Source organism: Pteropus vampyrus, unplaced genomic scaffold (assembly GCF_000151845.1).
Source record: "Pteropus vampyrus isolate Shadow unplaced genomic scaffold, Pvam_2.0 Scaffold31, whole genome shotgun sequence".
Lineage (NCBI taxonomy): Eukaryota > Metazoa > Chordata > Mammalia > Chiroptera > Pteropodidae > Pteropus > Pteropus vampyrus.
Window position 1 is genome coordinate 5,133,913 of NW_011888812.1, and position 13,225 is coordinate 5,147,137.

At 35.3% G+C, this 13,225-nt stretch overlaps 1 protein-coding gene across 2 annotated transcripts in view; it reads right to left on the reverse strand.

Annotated features, from left to right (window-relative positions):
- Window positions 1-13,225, reverse strand: part of LRRC4C (leucine rich repeat containing 4C) — a 184,439-nt gene that overhangs the window by 100,033 nt on the left and 71,181 nt on the right. The window lies entirely within an intron of this gene.

Genomic DNA, 13,225 nt, shown 5'->3' on the forward strand with positions numbered 1-13,225 from the left:
TACCACAAATCAGACAGTGAGGAGAATGCTAGCTTGGGTATTTAATCTCGAGTCACCTGATGCAAAATCCAGGATTCATTTCATTATGACTTAGACTACTATCCTATTCTACAGCAACAATTTTAGGCTAGATCAAATTATGCCATACATTCACTTTTGGATCTTTCTTTTAGCTTGCTATACTGAAAACTCTATGTACTTCTTATGAGCAATTTTCAACAATGCCTCAACGTGACCAAAAAAATACATTGAACTTCACTCAGTTGTGGAAGGTGGTCATTGCCTTGGCAAATAACATGGATTCTTGCCAGTAATATTTTCCTAGCATAGAGTTGGCTCCAAGACTATATCTTCTTCTCTGTCCAATGGGATTAAAAGTCATTTACAATCTTCATATAATAGTAATAATCATGCTTATGTTTGAAAAAGATTTAAGTCTAATCACAAAGCATTTCTCGTTAGATTTTGGTCAGATTCCATGGATTCTCTATAGGATATCTATAGTGAGGCAGTCTTATATGTTGCAAAGGGTACTGGATCTAAGAAATCTGGATTCTAGTTTGGTCTGGCTCTAACAAGCTCTATGAATTAAGGAAAATTCATGTTTTTCAAGATATAACATGAGAGGCCAGCCCTAAATTCTCTTCCAGGATTAAATGTGTAGTTGATTTCATATACATAAGCACATTTTGCATTTGAATAGTTATTTAAATCTCTGTTAGCTTGGCAGGTATTTATTTAAAACTAGGAAAATAGCAATTCTCTGATTTAAAGACTTTTATTCCAGGATTGAGGAAGATCTTACATCATTCATTAATTAAGTCTCACATCCCCTCTCCTGAAAGGTGAAACCTCAAAGGCTGTTATTTTCTGTCATTGCCCAAATGGTGCCATAACATGATATTAACTTGGGAACATAGTGCACTAAGAACCTAGCAACTCACATGAGGAGCTCTGAAAAAGAGGCTAGACAGAGGACACACAGTACAAATGAACTGAATGGGAAAGCTGGAATGGAGAGGTATATGATTTTTATGGTGAAGATAATTTAAGTAAATGGTAAATTGATGCTCTCTCCTCATCCTCCTCCTCCCAATGGATTATCAGACTCTGTTAAAATTCACCTTATATTTCTCTCTCACAATCTCCATAAGCAATTTGGAGTTGCTCCTTTGAAAACAATTATGATGATGACAGTTTTCAGCCTGCCTACATCTCTAGTCTCTCTTCTCCCCAACACAGCTTCCCTGAAAAGTTAGAATCAGGTCAGTGAATTTACCATGGACACCATCCCTCGGCCCTCACCTTCAAATATTTATGTATGTATCTGATTCAAAAAGTCATAGAGCTGAAGCATGGGTTTGTTTGTGTTCTGGAAGGACAAAGAGGGGAGAGGTGGAAAGTCTTAGGTTGGTAGAGGGTTTGCAACTTCTCATTGGGATGCAGGATCATTCCCCAACATTCTTGAATCAATTATTCTTTGTTGAGAGCAGAGGGTTACGTAAACTGTAGAAATAATGGGTGCTAAAAAATCAAATAAAGACTAAAGGAATACTGGAGAAGGAAAAAAAAAAGCTGTTGGAGAATAACACAGGTTTCTAAGCATGGTTATTTGAGAAATAAAAAAACCTAAGTGGAGCAGAGATTTTTAATTAAAAAAAAAAATGTTTAAAGCTATGCTAAAACAAGAGAAAAAAATGACTCCTCAGAATAGACCTGCTGCCTGCAAGGTAAAGAGCATGATGAATCATAGGTTGCCCCACATAATCCAGAGAACAATCTGCATGATAGGTTTATGATTGCTGTCTTGCAAAAGAGAAAACTGAGACTGAGAGAAGTGACAGATAATAAGAGGTGACAAGATTCAAACTCAGGTCTTTCAGGCTTCTGAGTCCCAATGCTCTAGCTTTCCATTAACCCATATCTATCTCACTGCTGATGCTTTTCTCAACTCCTTCAATTTTCCCTTGGAGTCCTATTAGCCACTTGCAATGAAGCGATATCAGAAAACCTATGATATTTACCAAGCAACTCCATGTGTGAAGCACTGTCTTCTTCTAGTGGAGCAAATTCTAAATGAACTTTCATCCCTATGTTTGCCCACGTGTGTGGCTTCCAGACAAATTGGCAAAGGAGAATGGTTTGGACTTCATTCCAAGGAAACTGCAAAATGCATTGTGACTTGAAGCCTTTTTATCAGAATCTTACTTCACAATAAAGCAAATCCTTCTCAGAGGAGGGGAAAAAAAAACAGGTAATAAACTTTCCCTCTACTTCCATGTTGAAAGCTATGCTATATAAATCATCCTACACTCATCTGGTTTACAGAAAGCAGAATAAATGCAACACCATGATTAGCCGTAATATTTTCTTAAGGCACTTCACCATGAATTATAAGCAACTGCTAACAATGATCCTTTGCTTGTGTGATGAGGTTCACAAATCATCCTTTCAAATGCATAGCTCTTGTCTGTACTTGAGAGGTTTACGTTTGTGAATCACAAGCTTTACCTTTGGTCCAGTTTTTCCTTTTCCCATTTTTTAAGTAAGAAAACATATTGATAAAGGATAAAGTAAGTCCTATTGTCAGTGTCTTCCTTGGCATTTTTTGGAAATGATCTGTTTAGGATGGCTGCACAAAGTCTATTTGCTCAGCAAAGCTAATTTTAGCTGAGGACCAGTAAATATGTATACAGCGATGACACCACTGTTTGCTAACAATGCTAGATTATCATGCCAGATCAGGATATACAGACCAAAATGATGTGAAATATTGAGGTGTATCAGAAGTTTCAATTCTTTCAAAAAAAGAAGGAAAAAAAATAGTCAGGTGGGAGCTCAGAAAGAATCTATTTACTTAAGAAATATTCAAAGCAAATTTAATCTCTTTTTTTTGCCTCTTCAGGGAATAATTGTCTTTATCTATTCCTCCCCTCCAAGCAGTCTTTTCCTCTGTATCTGTTACACTATTCCATTTAAAATCTCATGTTTTAAAGTAAACTTCTCATTTTAACCTACAATTAACATTAGCCCCATACCATATATTTGCCAGGATATAAAACTTTTTAAAAACACCTTAAAAATTAAAAAGAAAAAGAAAACTGTCATATTTCTTCTTTCAATGTATTTTCCTTGGGAACTTAGACATATTTTCCTAATGTTTAGGGCAGTTTAGGGATCTAGATGCTCACTGATTTTTCTTTTTTAAAGATATCCTACAAGAGAGAATAGGATACACTACTACCTCTGGACCTACTATATTCCAGATAGTTTTATACTTATCCTTATGAATTAATAAATGATTCTTTAAGAGTGTGGACCAGAAGGAAATTTCAAGAACACTTAGAAAATAATCAGAGCCAACTTGCGATATCTTTCACTACAGTGATGTCAATCATTTCTTTTCAATGACTAATATCAATGAATAATGTATTTCTCCATAAACATGAACTACAGTGTGAATCTCCCATCCATTTCCTGAGCAGTCAGATCTTTGAAAAGGACTCTAAGATTCATAGCTGGCAACATCCTTGGCAGTATAAAACATCAGTGATGGGAGGGAAAGGTAAATTGAGCAAGTATATAATGCGAACCTGTATAGGAGGATGTTTTTGAAGTTCATAGGTCAGCAGAATTTAAAATTAGTATTCCATGTCAAAGAGAAAGATGTTTCAGTCACAGAAAAAGAGACAACATAGTGGTAGCACTTAATAACCAAGTCACTGACTTAATTTTCTGAGCTTTCTTTCAATTGCTGCTGCTTAGCAACTTGAAAATTGCTTTTTTATTCTACTAATTTAGGGCATAGGGGTTATATGTGTTTACCTAGAAGAAAGAGAAAGAAAATTGGCAGAGGAGGAGGAGGGTTTGATGACCAATTGTGTATGGGTTGAGACAGGACTGAATATGGACTGGGACCTCAAGGCTTCAGATAAAGTGATTTTGTGGGTGACAATATGTTTAACGGGACTAGAAATAGAGGAGAACAATTTTTGTGAGAGGAAAGGACATAATGAATTTGTTTTAAGCAGAATGAACTTGAAATAGCTACAGAACATCTACCTACAGATTGCCAAAAGTCAGATGGAAATAGGATTCCGGGGTAAGAGAAAGTGATAGTAATTACCAATAATCATTTGGGTGTCTTCAGCATGTAGGTGGTAGGTGAAGAGGATGAGTAAAAAATAGATGCTTAGGGAAAAAAGTTCCTTTACGTTTTCTCTATTAAATGTCTATTCTTCTTTATTTCGTTTAATGATAGACAAATGTACTTAATAATTAACCATATGCCATCTAGGAAAGTAGAATGCTTTCTTATTTGAAAGAATGTGTTGGACATTGTCCACGCCATGTATTGCAGTTATTTCCTTTCATATTTGTTCCCTTACCAGCCTGTAAGATTCTGAAGGGTTAGAGTGGTTGGCATGGAACAGAGATCCAGGAAAGATTTGTTTAAATAATACATAAAGGAATAAATGAGTAAATGAGAGAAAGCAAGATACAGAAACTGCACTAGAATTTTAACTCATGTGAAATCATATCTTCAAGGCTAACATTCAATTTCTGACTTACGGTAACTTCCCAGAGCAGAAATAATCAAAAATGTAAAACTAAACTAATTTAACCAAAGGTGGATGTAAGGCTATGTCATTTTGAATATCACTGTGTAACTACTTTTGTTATAATAATCAAAAGCTAATATAGTGTATGTATGTGGAAATAAATACATTTGAATCTGTATATACAATCTTATATCAAATTATCAATGTATATAAATTTATATTAAGCCATATAGACAATTTGTGATAATAAAATTACATTTAAATTACATATCCATATTTAAATTTCATTAAATATTTTTATTCATTAGGTGCTAAATTAAGCACTTTGTCTAAAAGATCTCATTTAATTCTAGTTACTCTATGAGAAAGCAATACTATACCTATTTTAGACAAATATTTTAGAAATAGACATATATAGATCATTGAAGAAGTTCTACAGATTTTCAAAATAGAATGCCCAATTTTCTAAATACAGTGTTCAAGGTCTCACATGATATGCCTGTGTGTATACATATACATATTTAACATGCACACAGTTCATATTTAACATGGCATGTATTTTGTACACACAATGTAGGCAACTTTCTCCTTATTTAAACTTCTAAAGTTTTGTATTTTTTTTTTGTCAAGATACTAGTGCTTAAAAATGAGAACTAATGAGTTAACAATTCTCTAATTCTCCCATAATGTAAAGAACAAAATAGAAGGCCACTTCTATGCAATTTCAACTTTTTCTGTAAGACAGGACATATGAAGTTTTCTATTACGCATCATGGCTTACTGAGGTAGAAATTTCCTACTGTCAACAAATTAAGGTACATTAACTAAGACCATAGTAGTGAAGGAACAGCGGTAAAAATCTCTTGTTAGGAAAATTTGCTAATTAAATGCAACAATAGATAGTTTTCAAGTATTACACAAACACGATTTCATTTTCATTATTGCTCTATATTGTTTTTTTCGCTCTTTTGGAAATTGATTATCAATTATAATCCTCTGGAATGTGGCCAAGAACAAGGTTGAAGGTAAATAAACTAAAACAGCCAAAAATCAATCTTTCCAAGTCCATAAACTAAATATTGGCCCTCCTCTCACAGTAGACTCAGAGACTGTTTACTTCTATTAGAGATACCATTTGGGCTGCTTTCATCACATCTCCCTTGGACAACTGCAGAAGCTTTCTAACTGGTGTCTCTGTGTCATCATTTCCTACTTTCAAGCCATTCTTCACATGGAAATCTATCATATTAACAATAAGCTTAAACTTTTCAATGGCTTACCACTGTCTACTGGATAAAGTCAATCTTTTACACGGTTTAGAAGATCATATATGATCAAGCCTCTGGCTATTTTTCCAGATTCAGCAATGCTACCATAAACCTGAATTTCTTTTTTGGTCTCCAGCCATACAAGGCTTTTAAAAATTCTTTTATTTAACGTCATGCCCTGTCCAGAATCAGAGCATTTACACATGCTGTTCTATCTGCTAGCAGTGCTTTTTCTCTTTGACTTGCTGATACCTACTCACTTTTCAGACTGCCACCTAATGATCAATTCTCCATGAAGGCCTGTCTTATAACTACATTAGAGGGTTCATCCCTAAGTACAGCAACCTATACTTCTCAGTCATAGCATAGATCACATTTGAACAAAATGATTATTTAACAGGCATTATGTCTTCATTGTTTACCTTGGCTAAACAGTAAGCTCCAAGAAAGAGTTATTTTGTTTTGATCACTGATATACCTTAGAGAGCATAGCACATATATGTTCAATAAATATTGATCGACTGATCAAATGTAGATATTTTTAAAAAGCAAAATAAGAGACTACAAAAGTCATAAAACTGATATTTTTATAGGAAGAAAATAAAAACAATATTTTTTAAAAAGACAAATAATGAAACTCTAGCAGCCTAGAGTGAGGAAAATCCTCATACTTTAATAATTTTTAAAACTTCATGTAACATAATCTGGTATAAGAAACAATAGTGTGATGACAAGGACTCTGAGTTAACAATGAAATGTTAAAGAGAATTTTGTACTGGGTTTTTAAATAATAGAGGGATTTTTAAATATAATTTTAGAGCTAATTTTAAATAAAAGAAATGGCTGGTATTTCAAAAGGGAAAGTTCATTTACTTAGAAAATTAATTTGTGCTATGACTATCTAACAATATTAACTAAGTAAATAATAAGAGCGAACAGTTGTCTGTGTCTAAGTGGCTGAAACTATTCTAAACACTAGTTTACACGTTCAGCTAAGCCTTGCAGAAACTCTAGAAGAAACATACTACTCCTCATCCTTACTAATCTTACAGATGAGCGAACTCAGGCACAGACAACTCAAAGTCACAGAGTTAAGAAGTACAGGAAATGAGATTTAAAACAAAGCTGTCTGATCTGGAGGCAGCTTTCTTTTTTAATACCTGGTCAAAAAGCAGTCTTTGAGGTTCTCGAATGACAGTACTATCTCTGTTTAACCACTGGTTATCATTCTCTCAGGAAAATTTATTGATCGTCCATTCAATTTGTTGAATGCCAGGGACTATGCTAAATCACTTTGCATACATTTAGTTTATCTTCAGAGTAACCTTGTAGACTAAGTATTATCATTTCCAATTTATAGGTAACTGAATTAAGAGGTAGAGAACTTAAACTCTCGGATTTAAGCAGTAGAGCCAGAACTGAACCACAAGTTTCCTGACTCCAAAGATTGAGCTCTTTATTACACAATTTCCTTTATCTGAGAAGAGAAGACTCTTCTACATAAGATCGGTCTTGGCACTATTGACTTTTTGGTCTGGATAATGCTTGGTGCTGCCCTATGCATTGTAGGATGCTCAGAACATACCTAGTCTCTACTCGTAAGATACGAGTAGCACTCTTCTTCCCAGTCATGAAGCAAAGATGTCTCCAGACCTTGCCAAATGTTCCCTGGGTGGGGAGGCAAAATGGTTCCTTATTGAGAACCACTGTGCTGGACAGTGGCTTTTTCCTTTGGATACTTCTGGATAAAAACTGAACATATCCCTAATCTCTATTTCCAAACTGTGTTCAGCTACTGTATTTTTGTTACAATATTCTTTCTTTAGGCAATTTAAATACACAGTTTAGGCTGAAGTTTCCTTTGGTTATATTTTGAATTTATGGATTATCCATACATCCATACCAAATACCTTGTAGCAAGACAAGAGCTGGCTAACTTTAAATAGGTCAGACAGGTACTTTCCGGTCATGTGACCTTGGGCAATTTATTTAACATCTCTCTAAGCCCATTTTTAAAGTGAGGCTAATAAGTGCCTGCCCCTCATAAATATGCAGACTAAATAAAAAGATCCTTATAAAACACTACTTGGATCATAATGAATGCCCAAATAATGTTCATGATTGTATTATTATTATTACTACTATTATTTGTGTAATTGTCATAGTTTTCCTTTCTAGTTTATCTTTAAAATCTCAGAAGCCATCACACTTCCTCTCTACATTCACTGAAAACATTTACTTAGCAGCCATAACATATGTCTAAAGGCCGAAGCAAATGCATTACATAGATATAACTTAAAGTCGATGGAAGTTGAAAATCAAGGCACAGAGAGGAACAGTTGAGAGGAAACATTTTACAGTGAAAGCCCAAATACTTCAGTCTCTGCATATGGCACATTAGCATTATAAATAAGACAGGAGTAGGAAAATTGTTTTTTCTCTGAGAAAACTTCCCCCTAAATGGTATAGATTTTTATTCTTCCCTTCCTTGCAATTCAACATGACATTAATGTTTTTTTATCTCTTCAATGATTATTTTTTAAGTTAAAAAAATACATATGTACCAAATGTACATACACAATAATATCTAGAATCTCTAGCAACATGTCATTGTCAACCTAACTCCACGGACCTGTTCATGCTGAAGCCTAAACATACTTGCATGTCCTTATTTATTTATGTATTTAGTTATTTAGTTAGTTAGTTCTTAGTTTTCACTCATATTTTTTCACAAGGTACAGATCTTTCCAATTGCATGTGCTTTGTTGTTTGTATGGTTGATACCAGAAGACTGTCTCAATATTTGACCATGCCAGTCAGAAATGCTGGGATATTTATAAAGAACATGTGCCCAACACAGAAAGCTGCTTCGTTCTGCCTTTCATGGTTCACAGCGAGCAAGGACAATTTTCTTCATCCTGTGTAACAACAGCTACCACAATTCCTCTGGTTCAAGAAAAGAAGTTCTAAGACTCGGGCTTAGTTTTTAAAACATTCTGACCTCTATTAAACAGACAAACAAATAAACAAACAAACAAATAAAGTAGGCAGCATGAATGTAAGAGACTACAAGGACTTTTAAAATCTCAAGTCAGTTATTTTAGATGAAAAAAGAATTCACTAAACAGAACAGCAGTTGCTGGCTTAAGGAGCTATAGGCCCTGCCAAATTGTAATATAGCCCTAAATACTCCCCTGTAATTATAGTTTTTCTCATATAACTGTACAGCTCTCATACAAGGAGATAACTTTAACAATTTAATCTTTGTTCTCCCCACAACTTGTGCTATATAAACAGCACTCACCAGTACTTGTTAATTCTTTCTTTCATAGGCACAGAGAAGACCATACTGCTCAGCACCTTCCCACCACAGTCCTCCACTGGTGAGGACTGTGGTGGGAAGGTGCTGAGCAGTATAAATATAAAAATATAATTTATTTCTGACGAATAAATTATAAACAGAAAATAAGTGTGCCGCCTTCGAAGCCTGCTGAGAAAACCCCTTGAGGCTCTCTTTTCCTCCGTGACAGTGATCTGGAAGTCACACGTTGAGAAGGTAAGGCCATAAGATAGAAGCAGAAGGGACCACTGTCACATCGCTTGAGAGGGAACTGCCCTGGAGAACACCCCAGCCCGGCCTACGGAAGACTTTGCATGCACAAACAATAAACTTTTGTCGTGTTAAGTCCACAGAGCTTTCAGGGTCAATCTGTTATCATAGCTGAGTTTAGACAATCCCTGACTAATTCGGCTCCTAATATAGTTTGTAGCATGTAGTATGCACTCAATTGGTAGCTCTTTAAAGAATAAATGGGCAGAGATGAGAACACCATTTTCAATTAACACCTAAATTTAGATATGGATTATGAAAGAAAAAATACATCCATCTTGATTTATCTAAAAAATTAATTTCTGCTTATTAAGGATGTACAGACTACATATCAACCCGCTAAACAGCTCAGGGACTGACCAGTATGACTAAGTAACGGACAGGTCATATTCATGTAAAAAGATTATTACCACCATAAAGCATCCCATATAGGTTAGGTTCAAAATGAATAAAGAGAGTGATCTGTTTGGAAGGCAGTGGATCTGTAACTTTTACTGAACTCTCATCCTTTTTCTGGTCTTTTAAATAAATTGCTTATCTTGGCATAGTTCAAGATACTATGTGAAAAAGAAAGAATGGTACTTTTAGTGCAGCCACCACCATCTGTTGTTTTCGGGCTGGTAGCAGAGACATTAAAGATCCAGATTTTCCCACCTCAGCTCTGCTGGTGAGTGCCTGTAAGACTTTGATCTCTAGTTATTATCTCTCTTACTCTCTATTTGCCCACTGGTAAAATGGGCCCAAAGTTGTCTATAACACAAGGTCATGGCAAGGATTAGTAGTACTATGTATATAAAGGACGTAGTAAAGTGTTTGCTGTGTGTTGGCACCCAATAAATGTTCATTTCATTTCCTCATCTCTTTCTCTTAATCTCATATCTCTCTCCTCGACCCTGCCTCACATTTTCTTTCAGTGCCTTGTTTATTTACTTTTTTTGTTAGTTTCACCTGAAAAATGGGGGTGCTGAATGCTAGATGATTGTCAAAACATCTCTCAGTATGAAATATCGATGCCCCTGAAGTTTATTACCTGGAATTTGAAATTGACAGCATGCTACAAAAATCAAAATAACACTATCCAAAACTACCAAAATTGGAGCTCGAGGGGAGGAAAGTTAAAAAAGAAAAAGTAATAGCAGAACATATGGCAAAGGACGCCAAATGACCTGTGAACTGTCACAGCTGAACAGTTTTAAAAAAAAAAATTAAAGAGTCATTCTTGTCTATAGTTTCCTAGATTTTAATTAATTCAGATAAAACAAATTTAGCACAGGTAACACATCATTTTGGTCAGTGGAATGCAAAAGAATCTAAAGTATGTAGCAGTGCAAGCTTCATTTGTTCTCTTAAGAATTGTCTTCCAAAAGCGGGCAATAAATGAGATGGCTTGGCATTTTCAAACACTTTCTCGTGCCTGTAAGCCAGTCTCAATCAACACAGTCAATATCCAGAAAGAACAAAGAACAAACACCTCACAATGTAATTCCTCAAGTGGGCATTGCTCTACCCACTGTCTCTTGATATGTCCCTGATTACATTTGAATTTGGAATTTATTTTGCTTCCTGACTTTGACCCCAAACTTGCCCTTGGATAATGTCCTTTGATAATGGTTAATGCTCTTTGGTTATCCTCATTTCTGTCCACATTTGATCATCAGACTGCATTGCCTACAGTGATACGAGATAATGCTCCAGTCACATTCTACCCAGGCAATGGCGCCAGGCAGGGTGAGTAGCAATCAGACAAGGGTTGCAGAATCAATTTTCTTTAAATGACTAAATAGCCCCACATCAAAAAATAAAAAGATATAAAATGATTCTCCCCAACGACCAACCAACACACCAAAGTAACTATTATGAGAAAAATTCCTTTGAAAAGGAGTTTAAACTCACATAAGTTAGAGCAATATACAATTTTATCACATCTGAGTGCCAGATTTGTAAAAAAGGGAGTTTCTAATGAGTAAAGAAGTTAATGTGGAAATACATTTTTAAGGCCATTCAGAATGATTTATCTCTCTCCCCTCCCTCATTCAGGTAACTTCTGATGTGCTGTGTTTCATATGCTAAGGAGGGGTATAACTATATTGTGATCTTTTCTTCTGCAGATTCCAGGGAATTGGGCCTAATGAGGAAAATCTGGGTCTGAGAGAAGCAGCAGCTAAAACACAACCCTGATAAGGCCTCCTCACTTCCAACAACCCCACACTCACTCTAGGCGTGAGCTGGAATTCTGAAGAATGAAATTTTAATCTCAGCACTGGATTTTGAATTACATTAATCTATGTCTCTTTGTTTCTGTTCTATTTGTATACACATAATATGATAAAAACTTTGTCTCAAGCAGTCTTCTGGCCTCCATGTGCAAATGATCCTATTCCACATTCTCCCACCTGCATAACTTCTTCCTAACTCCCAACCCGGTAGAACAAATTTCGACTTATTTCAGATTTCCATCATATTATTCCAGATTTGGTATATTGTTAAGCTCAAACTACCTTGAATTTGGTTATTATGTCTTTGTCCTCTAAAAGCAAATGGAGAACACCTGAAACCTACTTTTTATGGTCCTTACATCCCTCCCAGTGCATAGTCTACTACTTTGTAATGCAGTACTCAGTAAATTTACATTGAATTGAATTGAAAAAAAAATTTAAAAACGGAAACATCTCACATGGTTTATTTCTGTTCATGTTTATATTAGGGAAATGAGTAGCCCAAGTCAATGTAAATATGCAATGTGTCAAGGGAAATGAGTTAAGACAACCAATCGCAGATGTAAAATTCTCAAGGCAAGATTCAAAGACCTCTATTAACTCAGACCTGGAAAAAGAACAAGAAACAACTCAACTTCTTTTTTTGCAATGTATTGATTCCTTAGGTCTTTTTTATTTCTGAATCTGTTGCATATAAACCCCTATCATGCTGCTATCTTTCAGCCAGAGACCCCAGCCAGTAGAAATGGGATGCTTTCACAACAGTTAGTAAAACCAGGAAGTGCAGAAATTTCCTTTATAATGTGACAAAGGGAGGAAGGGGGCATTAACTGGAGTAGTTCCGTGATATATGAATCCCAATAAATGGATTACTTTCCCAGTAAGATACTTAGTTGACTTCTAGTTACACCTGTTAATCTGGTGACCAGCAGCAGCACCTTTTCAGAAATGCAGCCTCTCAGACTCCACCCCAGACCAGCTGAACCAGAATTCGCATTTTAACAATATCCCCGAGCGACTCAAACGCCATAACATTTTAAAAAGCATGAGCATCGAATATTCCAGCAGTAGTATTTCATTTGCGTCCTGGAAGTCTCTTTGCTCTAAACTGTGATTTTATTGGAAAATTAAAGCACTGTATTGGCTTCTCACACCCTCTCTTCTACCCCTCACTGTTTTCTCCACACCTATCCATTTCTTTTAATATGCAGTATAAAAAGAAAAAAAAGATTGCTGTTATGCTTTAGATTGTAAGCATTTCTTTCATATGCATTATCTTATTGGATCCTTTTGATATCCCTGTAAACATCATCACACATAACTTGTCAAACGTCATCTAGATAACAAATGTCTGAGAATATGCATTCTCAATGGTGTAAAGATGCTTCCTTTTGCAAACAACTAAAAGGCTTCCCCCTGTAACCAATGAACTCTTTGCATTATAAACTGGACTTCAAAAAAAATTAAATTCACACATTTCTCAGAGAAAAAAATGGATATTAATGTACCTGTAAGACAGAGTTTGAAAAGACTAGAAAGATTTGCATTTGATGAGTTTAAGAAAAACAA